Here is a 19,898-nt window from a genome sequence, read left to right as displayed (position 1 = left end):
ATAGATACCAAAAATAAAAAACCCTGTCATCTAATACTTCACCTAAACAAGTGAGACGATGCTGCAACAGAGAGTCTCCTCAAACACACAGTGTACAGAGCTTTGACACTTTAGAAAAGTCTTTTAAGTTTTTATGTACGAAAGGAAATATAAGAGAAGACGAGAGAAGAGGAACAAACTAGGATAGACAGCTGAGAAGACAAGAGATTATTGGGGGATAATAAAGGAGGTGATTGGAAGAGAAGATGCAATGCAAGAATGAGAGGACGGGAGAGACAATAGCGTTGAGGAAAAAGAAGAGATGAAGAGATTATTGGAGCAAGGAGAAAATTAAGCTAATGAAAATAGGCTAGGTAAGGAGGAGAGGAGACAAGACAGGAGGAGATATAAAGGGAGAAGAGGAAAGGAAAGAAGAAAGGAGTTAATGAAAAGAGATATAAAGAGGAGAGGAGATACTGTATATAGAGGAGAGGAGATATAAAAGAGGAAAGAGGATGAAAAGACGAGAGGAAAAACAAGAGAAGAAAATGTATAAATGTACTGTATAAAGAGGAGAAATAAGAAGATATAGAAAGTGGAAGAGAGGAGATAAAAAGAGGAGAGGAGAGGAAAACACACACACACACACACAGAGAGAGACACACACACAGTTGCCACTTTGCTACAGCAGCATTTAAAGCTGTAATGACAGGCCAGAGAGTGATAAGAGACTCTGAGTGGAGAGGCCACTATAGCTGCTCTCCTCTCCCTGCTAACAACTGTAATTATCCAAACTCCACACTCACTACTATTGATCTCTCCCTCTCCCTCCCCCGGCCCTGTGTCTATATGTCTCTCTCTCTCTCTCTCTCTCGCTCTCTGACAGGGTGGCAGTAGAGTGCGTCCCTCTCAGCACAAGAGTTGTTCACACCTGCTGCCGGTAGATGTGGAGAGCAGAAACAAGGACTTGGACAAATACGTGACAGCCGCAAAACACAAATATTGGTGCAGTTTCGATGTTCCCCTCTCGGTGTGTGTTAAGTGTGTGTGTGTGTGTGTGTGTGTGTGTGTGTGTGTGTGTGTGCGTGTGTGTGTGTGTGTGTGTGTGTGCTCTCATGTCTCTCACACCTGGTTTGAAGAACACAGCTACAGCTTAGCAACACCAGTGTTATGTGCGTTAATGTGTGTAGTTTTTTTTTATATCTTTAATGTCCCCACAAGGATAGAAGGATGAAGAAAATGTAATCCAAAGTAGCTTGTTCTTGCTTCTTAATTAAAATGTAATAATTAAGTGAAAGTAGTAAGTAGTATATAAAGGTTATAGAGATGAAAAACGCTACACTTTGACACGGAAGACATTCAAGTGTCATTTCTTGTTGGTTTCTTTTAACCATGTTGTTTCCTAACACGCCCGAGAAGTTATTACTTAAATAATGACAATAAACCTCAACAAAGTCGTCATTTTACAATGTTTTCCTTCATAGTGTTATCACATGAAACAAACAACAAGTGTGTCATGATCAGTGAGGTAAAAAAAAACTGTTTCTGTGAATGGAGTCAGGTGGCTTTGAGGAGAGCATATTAATTATATGTTTTGTATTTTGATCAATTATAATAATTGTCCAAATCCCTAGTTGATTTCATGAACAATTGCCAATATAGCCTTGCTGCTTTGAATCTGTTTGAATTTGAATATTCCTACTACAAATTACAATGGACTGAATTGTTCTAAATAAAGTGCAAAGGTCACACAGTTCGATCGACAGTTAGAGTATGAGAGCACACACACACACACACACACACACACACACACACACACACACACACACACACAGTATCAGCCTTGGGATATTTGAAAGAGATGAAGAAAACGTTTGGTAGCAGGAAGGTCGAAGCAACGAATGACCACAGATAGATACCCTCCCAAGGTAAAGACGTCTGGTATATATGAAAAGCAGCCTTCATCTTAACTTAACTTTGTTTGAGGGTCTTTCAAAGGGTTTCCTGAGTCCAAATCTCTCAGCCAATAGAAAACGTGAACACATTTCACCTGACAGAGGCAATAACCTTGTGCAGGTGTAATAAGAGACATTGAATGTGTCCTTTCAGAAATCCCAGTTTCTTGATGTTATTCAATCATTAAAATAACAAGATCCCTCCCTGTCACTGACCAAAGACAGACACTTCTTCTTATTAGCACTCAAGGGATAACATTAAGGGAAACTAACCTTGTCAAATTCTTCACACAAGCTAAAATATAATCTGTGTCCCAGATTTGTTACATTTGACCACCTACTGTGTCTCTTTGTGTTTTCTCATTAAAAAGACTCTTTACAATTTAATTAAACATACATTTCACCTTTTGATACATTTTCTAAGTTCAGGATTACTCATTAAAGTTTACATATGGAAACTTTGCTACTCCTCACTTGACCAAAACAAAAGGTAAAAACAACACAGCTTTAATGTCGGTTTTTAATGAGGCGCGCCTAACAACACTAATAAGTCATTATTAGAGAAGATAAAGGGGTACAGAATGTATTTCATACTGTGAACAGGACCAGAAGAAGAAAAACACCAGAGTAAAATTGAAAATGTCAGGGCTTTAAGTGTTGAAACTAATCAGGCGAGCTGTCATTATAAAGGCAAGGTTAATAGCTGCTGACAGAATCACCTTCAGCAGACACCAAGATAAGAAAAGCTCTTTTTATTAGCACTGCCGGGGCAGAGACACTCACACACACTCACACACACACACACACACACACACACACACACATTTGTGGTTGTGTATCTGCGCACGTATAAATACTCCACACATTCACAGAGGATCGATGTACGAGATCCAGTTGCCGTGCATCTCCTGTTGTAGCCATATGTGGACCATCAGATAGCGCCATTCAGCGGGGGGAAGGATTTACAAGTCGCGCCGTGGCCTCGACACCCACACAAAACACCTCTTTTGTTCCCCCATCACCTGTTCCAGATTTATGACGCCCAATTACAAACGCGGATGCTAACAGTATTCCCCATTAGCCTATCAAATGCTTTAGTGGTTGTCCCCTCAAAGGGTTATCTGGCCTTTCAGCAGGGGCGTAACCAATTTATGGCCCCCCCAAGAAGATGTGAACAAAGACCTCCCTGGCTCTGCTTTTTGTTTTCCTGCACCGCTCCCCAAGACAGGTAATTAACAGGGAAGGAGTTTGTGGTTAATTTGCGAGATAATTATCTAAATTAAACTGCCTTTCGTCACATGGGGGCTCTCTCTCTCTCTCTCTCTCTCTCTCTCTCTCTCTCTCTCTCTCTCTCTCTCTCTCTCTCTCTCTCTCTCTCTCTCTCTCTCTCTCTCTCTCTCTCTCTCTCTCCTGCATGCACACAATCTCTCTCTATCATTTGATGAGGGTGGTCAGGGTATTGTGCCGCTGTAGAAACAAAACCAGTAATGACATGTTCTTCTTGCTTTCCTTTTGTTTTCTTCTGCTTTGTTTTGCTTTCTCTTTGTTTTTTAGTCAGGGAAGAAGTAAATGAAGAGGGTAAAGGAGCAGAGAGGGAGAGAGATTGAGGAACACAGAAAGAGAGGGAGATAAAGATGAGAATCAGTTTACTTAGACTTTATCAGATGACAAAAGAGAACAGTGCCATTAACACACACTATAATCTGATCTGCAGCGGCTGTTATTTATCAGGTAGCTCTGAATAGCAGCGCTGATCTGCGAGGCGCTGTTTGCTTCTCAGGAGGAGCTGGCTCAGCAGATCGGATTACTGAGGCAGGATCTGGAGTGGAAATCCAAATGTAGTCTGCAGGAGTAACTTTGATTCAAGTCCAGTTCTTGAAGTCCTACAGATTCCTAGCAACTGATTACAGGTCCTTAAAAAGCCTTAAGACCATCATTTGCACGTACATATAACATATCGACCTCTTTGTCCCATATATCATATCCCTGAATATAATCGTATGTGATGGGTAAACAGATGCTTCACAAAACATGGAGTTTGGTGGCATCATGAAGTAGCGAGGGGTCATGGGAGTTGTTGTCTTCAGGAGCTGTCTTTGCAATCAGCTTCTCCTGGTTAAGATTCCTTAATTGTTCATTGTTCAGGAGGTTTCTACCACGTAATTAAAACCAGTAAAAACACTGAATAACGTTACAAATCAGGGTTTCTCCGACACGGCTCGGGAGATAACGGACGTCTCGGACGGGGTTTTACATTTACTTTATGATTTAGAACTTAAATAACTAATAGTACTGTGTTTCATAACTTGTATCTAACGACTGGACAGTCTCCAAGTTTACATGGAGAAAAAGCTTCCCCTATCAATAACCCCGCACCAGCATCAGAAACCGCTTCAACCACAACCATAACACACACACACACACACACACACACACACACACACACACACACACACACTCTCTCTCTCTCTAAAGGTCAAACCAAGCCTTCAGTAGAAGAGTAAGTAAGAAGCTACTTCCAAAAAGGGAAAACATTTGTTTTAGCAAAGCGGTGGGCTTAATAATGTATCGGTTGTGGTGGGGAATTTGCAGTAAGCATGTTAATAAACAAGTTTTGGCTTGGAGATGTGGCATTTGAAGTATCATATGCCCACTACAAACACTTCTCACACACACACTACACACCAGCAATAATAATTGCAGTTAAAAAAAAATAAAAGCACTCTGATAGGACTGGTAGGTTGTGAGTGCAGACTCAGAACAACCAAATAACAAGAACCTGTAGAGCTTGTAGGATATTCCTACAAGAAGAGGAAACATCTTTAGTGACAACCCCTCTCTGGCTGCAGAGTGACTAACACTCGGGGAGATGAACGACATCTCACATGATTTCTGAACATAAGTTGCTGCTGAGTTCTTCAAATATAACTCATATTATCAAATCAAGCTCCCAGCCTTTAGTGTAAAAACTTTGTGGGAAATTTCACCAGAATTAGCCATCTCCGTGATGCTTTTCAAATTCGATACATCGTAATTTGCATAAAGAAATGCCTGAATGGAAACCCAGCCAGTGTCTGTCTTACTCTCTCCGTCCTCCCCGTCCCTCCTCGCTTCCTCTCTCTCCCTCTCTCTGTACAGTATGAAGGAGGGATGATCGCTCCCTGTCACATCTGTTGGCACGTTGCCATCAAGCCTTGACAGGAAAATAACACTCTTCAGGGAAAATAATACACTCGTTCTGCCGTCGGCGCACCCAGACACATGCCTCAGTGTATGTGTGTGTGAGTGTGAGTGTGCGTCTAAAAGCCCTCGTCGCTGCTGTCAACCTGAGCACAAAGGATCACTTTATATGATTAGTATGCATCTCTGAAAAACATATTGAACAAAAAGCCCTGCCCCGAATGCTGCTCCACGGCAATTAATGGATTAAGAAATTATTTTGAGGCGAGGCTTGTTGTGAGACAGCTATGATACGTGGCTGGAGAGGCATTTCTGTTGTGGTTATTGCCAGCTATAAGGCCCAAATGCATTTTGATCATACAACAGCAATGTATACACAACCAGATATTTGTCGTTACTGAGTGACAAGGTCTATAAAACCTCCACTGCTCCTTTAAAAGCAATGAAAAATAACTTTGTTCCTCTGAAATGTTGATGTAAAACACCCTCCGGCAGCCACGTCGCAGGCTCTTGAGCATACTCGGTCCAATTACAGGGTAGATTCGAACCAGCAACCGTCTGTCTGCCACGCACCGTCATCCCTGCGCTTTTCAGAGGACAAAAAGCCACTTTGACACGGCAGTTAACCCAAGCCCTGCAGGCCCCCTTTAACCCTCTGCTCACCCAGCTCGCAGGCCTGTGTTAAGAGCTGCGTTTATAGATTTTGGAAAAAGCTGAAAATAGAGATTGAAATCGACTTGGCCTCAAGAATGACATTTGATTTCTTACTTAAAGGCTCTTCGCTTTAGGTGTGCATGTGAGTGTGTGTGCCTGTGTGTAGGGTGTTGCCTCAGAGAGAGATCTAACCGTGTAAGTGGTGGCTGGCTGTACAATGAGATGTATTGTCTATTATTTTACAGAAGCTAACTGTTCAAAGGAAGACCTATAAACCAAAAGAAGTCCCTGTTTTGCACCAGGGTTGTCAAAAAATATTTTCATTAACCATAAAAAGCCAGAAAATAGTGGAAAACGCCGCTCACGATTTCCCAGATCTCAAGGTGACGTCTACTAATTATTTCTTTTGTCCAGACAACAGACCCAAATAAAAAAATATTCAATTTACAATTATATAAAACACCACGAATGAGCAAAGAAAAGCTGGAACAAGACAATATTTGGTCATTTTGCTCCGAGAAACAGTTAAAACCAGATTTTAAGTTCTTGAAATTGCTGGTTGAATTGTTATTGATGTTGCCAAGAATACGATAAATGATAATCAACGAGTGTTTAGAGCAGATACAAGTCCATGACCGTGCCGTCATCTGGGGACTTTGGTGCGGCGAGAACAGACGAGCTGTGTTTCTACGGCAAATATCAGATCAGACTAGAAAATACATTTCTATTCAGAAAGAACCTGTAAGACGATAAAAGCCACAAGACTTCTTACACTACCTCAAAGAAAGCCTGTATAATGATGTGTCTCAATATAAGAACAATAGGTATATCTATAAACTTACACTCTATATGCAGTTTGTACAGATTTTTAATGCTGGAATATTACATAAAACTAAAAACTGACTCTGAAATCTACATTTTGAAACGGGGGATTCTCTTCAAGAAAGAGCAGGGTGATAAAGCTCCATTGTGTCAGTTGATCGTGTGCTTTAGTGCTGCATATTACCAAACAAATGTTTAATTAAATCAGCACAATTAGTCTGTCCGCCCTGAAAGACGGATCTCTCCTCTTAGCTCTTTACGCTTTCTCCCATTGTTGTTCTGATGAAGAGTTCATTTCTTATTTGAATCAAGTGTGAGCACTCTGTACAGAATTTTGGTTTAACTGTCAACAAGTTTAACGTTATTAATACTGGTGGAGGCTAAACTGTGGAACCAGATCCAACACTTCCCTGCAGCCCAGTACACTTTATTTATTTTCTCATATAATTAGAAATGCATTGAGAAGACTTTCTAATGGAGTAAGTGCATGATGTGATACGTGGTCGGAGAGAGTGTAGCGTGTAGATTGGTATTCTATCCATTATACATCCTGAAAAGAGCTCAATTCTCAATTTCCACCCAACAACATGAAAATGGCAGTCCATTTTCCTGCGCTAATGCAAACAACATAGCTCCTCTAAAATCAATGTAATTGGCCGGACCATTTAGTCTGACTGAATATCTTGTGTAATGCTTGTAGTGGTGCGATGATGGCAGCGTAGTTCCTTCATAGTGAGGGGGTCTGGGTAATGGGAGGAGCACTGACATGTGAATGGTGGGGGAATCTATTTAAATATATACTGAGGCAGATTTGCATTCATGATGCTCGTCAACCAGGCAGCCGAGAGGTGACGTGTCAGTTAGCGGATCGCCCTGAAGCAAGCGCTGCCATTTCATTCTAAGTTGGGTGTTTTATAGTAACTTTCTTTTAATGGCCACAGTTTACGCACAATACTGACATCATTTGCTCTGTATTGGGACGGTGTTACAAAATATTCAAAATAGATATAAAGAATACACATTTTCACAAACAAACTCCAGTTCCATTTCTTTAAATTAGGAGTTTTTAAAAGTTTTTAAATTCACCAGCTGAGGAAATAAGCCTTTCTAACAGAAAACATGGAGTTTGCAAGATGTGGACATTAACTGGGCAGGGGAAGCCTCATGAAAGACGCTATCGAGTTGTATTATGGGAAATGTAGGATCAAGTACAAGTTTATAATCTACAATTACACACAGTTTTTATCCCACTTTATATTCTGCCATTGCAAACAAGCATACCTTAAACATCCAATAAAACACAACAAATGCATCTTAAAGTTATATATGAATTCACAGCCTTGGATTTCAAAGAAACGACTGTACAGTACTACAAAACAAATCCTGTATTTCTCCAATAAACGGTGTAATTGTGAGTCATGTGGCTTCATTACGAGCTCAGATTGGCTTGTGATGAGACGCTGTGACCAAAAACAAATGTGACCTTTTCCACAAACAACACAAGCATGGTCACACTGATTGTCGTCCGCACACAGAATACCAGAAAGAGCTGCTTACACTTAGGGAAATGCAAAAATTGGGTTAAGGAAAAGTGAGTCTATTTGTGTGAGTTTTACATAAAATGTACTTGAACCCAGGCTATATTTGTCGATGCATTAGAGGCAGAGAGCGCCTGAGCGGCGGCTCTGTGCTGGAGGCCCTTTCACCAGGATCTGTTTGTCAGCTCCCACATTTACTGCGTGGAGAATGAATACAGAATGCCGGATATCCATCACATTAATGCGGTTTGATGGCAGCCTGGCACTTTGAGGCAATTCAGTTCACAGGAAGGCTCTCGTATCCCACTGGTCTCTGCTTTTTCAGAAAATGGTTCGGAACGCTGCACGCCACTTAAAAACAATTCCAGTGTAGTCGTGCTGGTGCTAGATTTTGCTGTTTTATTGAATTTTACAGTAAAGTTTGTTTGGCTTTTAGTGAAATATCTACTTGGGCTGAGAGAGCGGCGTTGACCAATGTTTAAAAAGTCTAAAATAAAATGGATGCTGGTAAGGCTCATTAATAATATTTCTTTCCGCTGCAAATCCCTAAAGGTAATTCAAGATGCACAAAATGATGATATTCTGCAGTATGGACATCATTGGGATCATGAACAGATTGACATGGTCTTCAGTGTGTCTAATGCTGTATCAAAAACCACTACAGTAATAAAAAGAATAACCTTATTTCTATTGTGTTCTCCACAATGTAACAAAGTGTTTTACAAGAAAAGAAAACAAGTTAAAAAAGCAAATGCAAAGAAAAAAAAAAAAAAAAGAAGTATTGACGTATTGAATTTTCATCAAGACTTTCTTATAAAACGATGTCTTAAGAGAAGATGTCAAAGAAGTTAAAATCTCGGGGCTTTAACTGCAAATGCACCATTTGTCACCTGCCGAGACTTAAAATGAGCAGCAGAGCCCCATCAACCAGGAACATTAAGGGTCAACAAACAGGTGATTTATGTTGGTGAACGGCCATTTAAAGCCTTGAAAGTCAGCAGTAAGGATACACCGAGGGAAGCACAGCACACACTGGGGAGCAGCGTTAATAACCTCCCACCTGTAGAGGAACATAGACTTAAGAGTGCAGAATCTTAGCAGTGTTCAGTGGATGTTAGTTGACACATTTTGACTATTATTTGGGGAGGATTATGGTGCAAAACTACACACATTTGTTGGCTGGCTGCAGAAAGATCCCACATTATTCCACATATTTGGACAGAAAGTGAAAACTCATAGTCATTGGCTATTAAAGGTGCACTATAAGTATATAAATAAATAAGTAAACCTTAAGGCTCAACACGTCTGCAACAGTTACTAAAGGACTAAACGTCTTTATGTTTGTTTACGACGACATAAGAGTGTGTCATTAAGAATGTACTGCTTTAAATTTCTAAACGGGGGTGTTAAAGTAAGGACTTAAGATTTTGCATCATCTTTCAATTGATTTCAAATACCTATAATAATAATACTAACATAAATAATAATTTGCTAATAATTACCTTCATGTTTGGATGTTTTTGTTGCTAATCTGCTATAAATTAATGGAGAAATACATGAAAATAAATAATAATAATTGATTGATGCATTGCTTCTATAAGGTATAAGTCTTTTTCTTTTCTTGTCAGCTAATCTAACATGTTCTAAAAGCAAAATCTTACTAATTCAAAAAGTATTGAGTTACTTCCACGTAAAAGGAGCCACAGCTCAGACACTCAAATCTACAATCTTACTTTTCTCCTCCTGTCTTTACACCCAGTTAACCTTAGTCTGTGCAAGGAGTGAAAACCGCAGAGACGTGAAGCTAATATCACATCAACAGGTCGAGACTCTGAGCTCACATAATGGCTCTTTATTCCACTCAAGCTTGTTTGGCCATTATGGAACAGTTAGTCTAAATAACAGCTGAAGAAACGGCATAATGCTCGCATAGTGTGATGAAGTGATATCTGCCTACTCATATTGAAATCTCTCCACCTGGAAAACTATACAGTCTGTTTTGGAGGATATTTCTGCATTTGCAGTGCAGTGTAGTTTAGTTACTGCAAACTGCAGAATTAAAAACTTAGCACTACCCTGAGGTGTCCCATTGAGTGTAATAAGAGCAGGAACGTATCGTGTCTGCAGGCCCTGCAAAAAAGGTTTGTGGACATGTTGAAATTCAGGCTACACTAATGGCAAAATGAGTAATATTAATCATCCTAGCGTTGTGAATTTGGTGTGGATATTTTATTTCCTGCATGTTCATTTAGAAAATGTAAATATCGTGTACTTTCTAATTCTCTGCAAACATTTAATTATGAAATAAAATCAGCTGTCTCTCCCGCAATATGAATTTTCTTTATGCATTTTAACAAACTTGAACTACAGCAAGTAAAAGTAGGACAGACAACAACATGAGCTAAATCAATAGGATTAGATTTTTCTGCACATGGTCAGTGTCTGGAAAACAGCTGTTTGCAGGCGTTACACACACTAGAGTTTCTACTCACAGGGGACTAATAGTTGTCAAGCCTTCAGTGGCCTCTGAGCTTTAAATTGAGCAGTTTTAAGGTGGATATCAAGCTCCCTCTGGTGGACAAACTATTCGCAGCCGTTGGAAAGAAAAGATGAGTCCAAAGACTTTTACAGGACGAAGTCCTGCCCTTCATGTCGTGTACGTCACTTTCTCAAGGTTTTTGCTTCTCAATTATCAATAAGTAGAACATGGTTAACAAGAAGATATATTTGGACTTCTAAGAAACTGCAGCCTGACTTGTTTTAGTGGCTACTCAACCTTTTCTTTGGGAAGGATTATTGACCATAGTATAAAACTTTTTTTGTTAATCTAAATGTATCAGATTAATTGAAACAAATAATATCTTAAAGTTAGGGCCCAAATCTGCATTCACTGAAGATGAAATGTGGCGTCAATATTGCTGAGTTTCTGTTTGTAAGACTGTGCTGCCCTCTAGTGGTCAAATCAGGACTTACAGTATTTATTTTTTATTCATCTTTACTTTACTGCTTCCAACAGTAATATGTAAATCCGGAATATATCTGTTTGTTTTCATCTAGGATTGTATTTACCATTATTACTAAACTTTAAATCAGTGGTCCCCAAACTAAGGCCCGCGGGCCGGATACGGCCCGCCTCCACATTTGGCCCGGCCCCCTGAACAATACCAGAGACGCATTATGATTTTTTTTTCAGTCTGGCCACGCGAATCCTAGACTAGCCCCTGTCAAATAGAACGGAATAATGGCGAAAAGGTTAGGTAAGAGAAACATTGATTCAGAATGCAAGGGTATTTAACCTGCAGTGGTCAAACGATTCTTTGTTTGTTCAATGCAAAGAAAAGGCTGTTTGTCTCATCTGTTATTTCCTGACTCTTTTTTCTGTGAAGATCCCGGAAAGGGTTATTAATATTTGGTTATGTGTGGCTTTTTGGAAAACAATAAATGTTTACGTTTAGGCACCCCTGCGATCGTCACACTTTTTCTGTTACAAACTGACCCCGGCCCCCATCAGAGAAGGGAACAATTATGTGGCCCTCACAGGAAAAAGTTTGAGGACCCCTGCTTTAAATGATCTGATGAGTCTATATGCATCAGCAGAATGTTTGGAAGGCTTCAACCAGACAGCCCTTTTAGTCTTCTTGTAATTTCTGTCTCACATTTTAGTAACAGATGATGTCCAATCACTCAAAAGCATTCAAGACTCAAAACTGTCTGACACTGAGGACCTACGTTAAGTTGTTTGATGAATGAGTTGAGCTTTAAAATCATCAGACACCGGTTTATCCTTGAGAATTTGTGAAGCATGTCTGTCATCAACATCTGTCCCGGACTAAAGGAAGTATTAGTCGACTAACACTCTTAGGATTTTATCGGCTAACTGATCGGTAATCAAAAAAGAATCATGCAAAATCTCCACTTTAAATCTTCTGTTTACCAGAGATGTGCTCATAAATTACTTGGAATTAAGTCATTCGCCGTGAAAGAAGCGGACAATCGACTAATCGATGGATTACTGAAACCAAAACAACTAATTAGTCGACTAATCGACTGAGAGGGGGCAGCTAGAGTCACAACACTCAATTGAACTTCAGAAAATCTGTGACAATATTTGTTTAATATTTGTGTAAGAGTCTGGTGTGTCTGAAATAAAAAGAAGAAGAACATGGCTAAACAAAGAAGACCTCCAGCAACAGAACTCAAAGTTGGTCCTCAAGGAAATGAATTACACATCCGATCTCTACTTGTATTATTAAAACAAGTCTAAAACAGAATTACTTAATTGCAGCATCATAAATAAGAAGGCGATTTAGGAGCGAAGACGAAGCCTGTGTGTTGCACAGACTAACATCAGACTGGCACTTTAAAGATGATTGCAGACTGATCGCACTGGACATCAAGAAAAGAGGCAGTGATCAGAAGATTTAAGGTTTCACATAAGAGGTTGCTGTCGTGCCATTTCCTAGAAATACATTTCCTTCTCTTGTCTCTCTCAAATGAATGTGTCATGTTCCTAAATGGGGCTAGAATAAGAAATGGGTGATTGTTGGATCAAAACTCACTACAATAATAATAGAATAACCTTATTATTACTTTTTCAAAGTGTTTTACAAGAAAAGAAAAGAAACGAAATGTTGTAGAGCAGCTGAACAAGCCATTAAACATGTTTGAATAAACAGTTAATTTAATAATAAACACCAAACTACAGCCATTTAAACACTGAGCCAGTTCTCAGCTGACTTTCTTTTATCATGACGCAGATGAATGTAACTCATGCAAATGTTAGAGCAGTCAAACAAACAGTTTTATTCTCACAACGCAGCAGCGAAACATAAAGAAAGTTCACGTCCACCTCACTCCGCCTCGGATCATCAGTCTTCTCAAGTCACAAGGTTCAGAAAGAGCAACTGACGGCAACAGAAAGCTTTTTTTAATTTGTCAGGCACAAAACAAACACAAAACCTGTTGTTGTACGTAAAGATGACGAGGAGTGCACACCTTGTCGCATCGTTACAGTAAAAACAGCAGCCATATTTATAATTAAGCTCAAAGTCATATGCTTTTGTTATATTAGTGATGGTAATTAAGTTGTTTTTATATTGGCTTAGTTTAGTTTCTACCCTTCATAAATTAAACTGTCTAAATCATATACTTTATTCCTTATTTATTGACTCAGAGTTTAATTAAATATTCTCTTAAATAATTGTCTGTGTGGACTAAGGTTATAAATAAATCATATAGCCAGCTGAAACTGAAGAAGTGGGAAATACGGAAAAGGATCCAACTGCCCCAACTGCATCATTTAAAGACACGCCCACATAGCACCATATGTCACATGACTGAAGAGTGGCTGGTGAGGAAGCAAATAGCTGCACATAGATCTGCTGGAACTCATTTGCAACTGTTAATTTTAAAAGTATCTGCAAAACAGTGTTTTACAACAATAACAATAAAACATGTGGCATGATTAACATTTGTATGGTTATGTTTAGGCAACTCACCACACTTCTAACTCTAACAACACTTCTTGTTTTGGCACGGAAATGGTTGAAATAAAATAAATGAATGCAACGCAACCCTATTATTAGTGACCACCTCATCGTACGGTGAACGTAAAGACATCTCAGTTTCAATAGTGGACAACTGGAGAAATAAGAGTTTCTGTTTCGCTCTCTCTGGTGACTAAAGACTGAAAGCAAAGGGAAGAATTGCTCTAATGAAATCCTGTTTAAAGTATCCAGTGTGAAATATGCAAAATGCTGCACTTACATCATATTGGCTCAATCCAAATCCATATTTATGTAAATATCCATATCCCTTTGCATGTAAATGTGCACAGTTCTCACCGCAAAGTTCATTTGGTCCAGAGGGTGCAAAGTATGACAAGACAAGTGATGTGTTCAATGTCTTCTTCCACTGAATGGAGCCTGAGGAAGGTTGTGTCCTCACATTCACCAAGATGATTCTCAGACAGCACGGGAAGATGTTGTTGTGTGGAGTAATATTCCATTTTTTAAAGTGGTAAATGTACTGCAAATTGCCCCTTTGGATGACACAGACCTCCGTAAGGTCGAGTAATATCAGCAAATGTCCTTTTATCCTGTGCAAAACATCCACGTTGTTGTCCTCTCTCTGGGTTAAAGGAAGTGTTGCTTCACTGAAGTTAGAAGAGGACAATTTGGTGTCGTCCCATCATGCTGCTAATGTTGCAGGTTTGCTGTCACCTCAGGACAGCAACACTTGTCTTCTTATTCTTTGATCCTTTCACATAATCCATCGAATGAAAGAGGAATCCTTTCCTTGGAAAAAATAAAACAAAGTGATCCATACACACCTGTTGGTAAAGTTTGACTTCTGCAGGGGAAATAAGACTAAGAGGTGTGAGAGGAACGAGGGTGTCAGTCACACCAGAGAGGTAGAGGTTGATGGAGAGAACAGAGAAAGAGAGGTGAAGGATGGAGAGTTGAGGAGTCGAGCATCCTGCCGTCTCTCAGCCAAGAGGATGAATGGAAAGCCTGCCTCTCTGCCTCCTTTTATATTCTCTCTTCCCCTGCTGCCTCGCTTTGGCTTTTACCCTGGCTTCAATGTGTGTGTGTGTGTGCGTGTGTGTATGTGTGTGTGAGTGCGGAGACAGACCTCTTTCAGAGCAGCAGGAATATATTATAACCCAAACAAAAGGAGTCGGCTTATTGTTTATGAATTACTAGCCTTCCAAAGCCAACAAAGGGCCCTATTTTCATAGAAAACTCCATTTTCATTTCAGCTCCATTTGATTACCAGAGCAAAGACAATAAAAAGGCCTCTTTGGGCGCAGCGTCCCAAAGGGATTCATTCCTCCTTCGCTCGCTCATTCAACGCCACTGAAAAGGTTTCTTTATTGCTTTCTTTTCAGGGCCGACGTCAAATGGGCTTTTAGGAGTAAACCAATGACAAAAAAACTATTGCTTGGCTATTTTGTACAATAACAGGGCCGGGGAAGAGAGGAGTCCTGTGTTGTCTTTGTCATCTTTTCTTTCTCTTTTCTTTTGCTCCTTTCTGCTACTGGAGAAGAAAATTGCAGAGGCTGAAAATTCATGGCAAGGCTTTGAAGGGAAAAGAGAGAGAGCTTTCTCTCTCTCTTTTCCCTTCAAAGCCTTGCCATGAGGGAGCCACAATGCAACAATACAAGTCAAATATAAATTATCACTAGCTATTGAGCACAGTGAAGAGACTGTACGGCTCCTGAGGAGTTTGGATGTGTGTGTTGCGGGAGTACCTTTCACAAAACAGACACCTGTTGGTTTCATGGCCAAAAAACAATACAAGCCCAGTCATTTCATCTACAATGGGGCTGTCAATAGTGTTTGCAGTCCATTTCACCGTGTTGCAGACATCTCGGTGTGTAGAGATGCTGGCAGAATTAATGATTGCTCCTCAGATTCTGATCTTCACGTAGCATTTTATAGGTGTCATTTAAAAATATGTGCTGAAATGAATCTGTGGATGATGGGACCAGTGACTCAGCTGTTGATCAACTGCAGAGATTTCAGTTTTTGTACTTTCCTTTAGGTCAAACATTCTGCACCTTTGGCTTCAACTTTACTCGCGTTTCCCACACGCACAAGTTTATCTTTCAAGATTTACTTGGTTTTGGGGGGTTGAAGAGGTAACCTCCATTCCTGCAGGCCAGGTGATAAATTCCACAACGCTTTCCCACTCTTTAGTCTGAGCACACATGTATTGAAAAAAGAAATGCATCCTTACAAATGAAATGTTTAATTTTCAGGCAATACAACAGACCCTTACTCAATTCAATACACTCTTTGTGCTTTGGTGCTATAGTAGCTTAAAACACACTCTACCTTCACCCAATTATAATGTGCAGGTCAATTCATACGTGGTATTAACATGCGATCCAAATCTTGATATTGTGCTTAAAAGAGAAAAGATGAATACCGTCAGAACACACTGACTGTAGAAGATGCTCTTTCATCTTTTTGCTTTGCCTCCTGTTTTTGTCCTGCTGGATGAATATTTGGCTCGAGACAAAAGGTGAACCAATCAATTATTCCTCTTGCAGGGCCCTGGTACTGTTGTGAAAAGCGTTGACATTTGAGCTTTCCAGACGACATCTGCAAATTTATATGCCTTCCATTGTGTGAGGCAGCCAGCCCTGTATCAAAGGCTGTAAAAGGCCTTGTCAATTTAGTAATGACAACTCTACAAAGACTCTTTTCTCCTCTGTTGTTATGGGAATAATGCTTTTCATTGGTGCCCTGCCAAAACCTGTTGGCAATTTAGCCATGTGATGTTATTGATTGCATTGATAACAGACGTCTAACATGAAAGCCATCAAACTGTCAGTGACGCATTGTGAAACATCACAAATGTCTTCATAGAGACTTTTACAATGAATGTGTGTACAAAAGGTGCGTCACCTCCAACATCATGTAGCTGAAAGCTCTGTGATGTCAGATGTAAATATATAAAATGGTAACTTGTCTCTAATCCTGTCCCTAAATGTCGCATAAATCCTTGGCTCGCCAGTTTTATAGATTCCTGTGTATATTTTCTTCTCAAAACAGACAGAAGCCTCACTTCGGTAAACGGTATGAAGAAGAATTATTATAGATGCATCAAAATGTACTTCACTTTACTTAACACATACAATGATAACTTAGGATACTGCACATACTACTATAGTCAGTGGCGGGCCGTCAGGGCCAGCAAGGCCTTCTCTGCTGGCCTAAACATCATCATCACAAATATGTATTAAATTATTCCCCATAGTCTATTCTCTTCATTTCATAGCTTTCCTCTTGGTTGAGCTGCTTCCAGCCTCAGATGGAGATTTGGAGGTCTGGCCTTTATGTTAGAGCTTTTATCCAATCCTATTTCAGCCATCATGTGTTGCCAGGGTGCAAGAGATCTGCCCTTAGGCCTTCAGAATCAACAGTGCGGGCGCCTGTCGCTTAAAGTAAACGGAGACAAAACTGTGGCGTTAACCAATCAGATTTCGAGTTGGGAACACCGGGGCCAGCTAGCAGGCGTACGAGAACGTCAGAACGTACACGTCTTTTGATTGGATACGCACTATTGAGAGGCAGGTACCCCGGCTCACAGCATCCGAGAGGCACTGCACATTGTACTGCTGGGAATGCCTGCTATTTACAACTGATCGATTTGGTGTTTGAAGCCACACAGGGTTTGGAAACTTGAGTTGTCTAACCAAGGCAGCAACGAGACACCAAAGCCCGACTGGGCACTTACAAGCAACGGTGCTTTTGAAAACCTTTGGGACACCCGAGTGGATCTACAGCTCAACGAACAAGTGCGCAGGGAAACGGAGCTCCACAACGAAAGGGTGAACAAAAATAGGGAAATGCGGATTTATTGATTATAAATGCTTCGGAAATATTAATATAACTCTGTTGTACTTGACTATGTTAAGGTGATTGCAACGCCCGGTTATACTGCGTTTCTGTCTAAATGTATAGTTTCTAGAGCCATGGCGTCATAATGATGGTATTAAGAGGTGGAATAATTCAGGTAGGACTGTGTAGGACATCACTGAAGGCCTAGGTGGGAAATGCACGGCCCGCCACTGATTATAGCAAACTATGAGTCCTTACTACAGTTAATTGTTCAGGTGTGTATAGGTTGTCATAATGTATTATATGCCCCATTAGTCAACCTCCAGTTTATAAGTTGTCAAGAGCATCCATAAGACACAATGAATGCCCTCATAATGCACTATAGATGGGTTTTTCACACAGTGTTACCAAACTCTCATACAACAGGTGGTATAAAATAATGCACATATCATAGATATATGACTTACTCACGTTTCTTTCTCAGCAGACACAACATATACACAGTACTACAAAGCTTGTACTCTGATACAGGAACAAATCAGTACTGAATACTGAGAAACATTCACAGATCTAAAACTTTTTGTTCACTTCAGAAAGTATCAATGCATGTATCAGATACATGACTTACACACGCTCTGCACATAATATAACCTTTAAAACATCAACAAGTAGGCGACACTGCAAAGAGTTCAATACACACAGGCAGTCACAGAGGGACAGTTAAACATCAAGCAAAGAATTACCAGACAGACAGACAGCTACACAGACAGACAGACAGACAGACAACACAGACAGACAGCTACACAAACAGACAGACAGACAGAAAGTGTGTTTAACTTACATTTGTTGTCAAAGTCAATTCTCCTTTCTTTCACAGGGATGTCCAACTGCACTTGCTGTTTTCAGTCATTTAGTTTGTTTGTTGACAGAAGTCTTCCTCTCAGTCATTTAGTTTGTTTGTTGACAGAAGTCTTCCTCTCAGTCATTTAGTTTGTTTGTTGACAGAAGTCTTCCTCTTTGACAGTCATTTAGTTTGTTTGTTGACAGAAGTCTTCCTCTCAGTCATTTAGTTTGTTTGTTGACAGAAGTCTTCCTCTCAGTCATTTAGTTTGTTTGTTGACAGAAGTCTTCCTCTTTGACAGTCATTTAGTTTGTTTGTTGACAGAAGTCTTCCTCTTTGACAGTCATTTAGTTTGTTTGTTGACAGAAGTCTTCCTCTTTGACAGTCATTTAGTTTGTTTGTTGACAGAAGTCTTCCTCTCAGTCATTTAGTTTGTTTGTTGACAGAAGTCTTCCTCTCAGTCATTTAGTTTGTTTGTTGACAGAAGTCTTCCTCCTCTCACAGTCATTTAGTTTGTTTGTTGACAGAAGTCTTCTTCCTCTCACAGTCATTTAGTTTGTTTGTTGACAGAAGTCTTCCTCTCAGTCATTTAGTTTGTTTGTTGACAGAAGTCTTCCTCTTTGACAGTCATTTAGTTTGTTTGTTGACAGAAGTCTTCCTCTCAGTCATTTAGTTTGTTTGTTGACAGAAGTCTTCCTCTTTGACAGTCATTTAGTTTGTTTGTTGACAGAAGTCTTCCTCTCAGTCATTTAGTTTGTTTGTTGACAGAAGTCTTCCTCTCAGTCATTTAGTTTGTTTGTTGACAGAAGTCTTCCTCCTCTCACAGTCATTTAGTTTGTTTGTTGACAGAAGTCTTCCTCCTCTCACAGTCATTTAGTTTGTTTGTTGACAGAAGTCTTCCTCTTTGACAGTCATTTAGTTTGTTTGTTGACAGAAGTCTTCCTCTTTGACAGTCATTTAGTTTGTTTGTTGACAGAAGTCTTCCTCTTTGACAGTCATTTAGTTTGTTGACAGAAGTCTTCCTCTTTGACAGTCATTTAGTTTGTTTGTTGACAGAAGTCTTCCTCCTCTCACAGTCATTTAGTTTGTTTATTGACAGAAGTCTTCCTCTCACAGTCATTTAGTTTGTTTGTTGACAGAAGTCTTCTTCCTCTCACAGTCCTTTTGTTTATTTGTTGACAGTCTTCATTTCCTCTCCGTCCCTGCTAGCTTAGCACGTTAGCTAACGTCATTAGCAACACTCGCTAGCGTTACTGTAACTGAAACTAACGGTTGTTTCATTTAAACCACGTTGTAAACGTTTTGTTGTTTGTAGTCAGAGTGAGACAGGCTTAACAATTTAATTCAGAGTTTCTTTACCATCGACGTGTCTGTTCAGTGTCGTAGTGGCCTTACAGAACCGCTTTTGATTGTGATACTTAACTTCTTAATCAAGGGACGCCAACTTCCACCTGGCGTGAATTTCGGCAAGGGTGCAGTGTATCATCCTGACCACAGGGGGCGCTGTTTCGCTCATTCAAGGGAAGAGAACGGTGTAAAAGACAGATTTCCATAAAGGTTAATTATGTTATTTAAATAA

At 39.9% G+C, this 19,898-nt stretch overlaps 1 long non-coding RNA gene across 1 annotated transcript in view; it reads right to left on the bottom strand.

The window, feature by feature from the left end:
* LOC115017632 (uncharacterized) overlaps positions 1-18,476 on the bottom strand; it is a 71,116-nt gene extending 52,640 nt beyond the window's left edge. The window contains exon 1 of the long non-coding RNA XR_003833266.1: positions 18,320-18,476. This is a non-coding gene — a long non-coding RNA (uncharacterized LOC115017632). The remainder of the gene's footprint in view (positions 1-18,319) is intronic.
* Positions 18,477-19,898: the final 1,422 nt, after the last annotated feature.

This window comes from Cottoperca gobio, chromosome 2, assembly GCF_900634415.1.
Source record: "Cottoperca gobio chromosome 2, fCotGob3.1, whole genome shotgun sequence".
NCBI classification, from domain to species: domain Eukaryota; kingdom Metazoa; phylum Chordata; class Actinopteri; order Perciformes; family Bovichtidae; genus Cottoperca; species Cottoperca gobio.
This window is presented reverse-complemented; position numbering and strand designations above follow the sequence as displayed.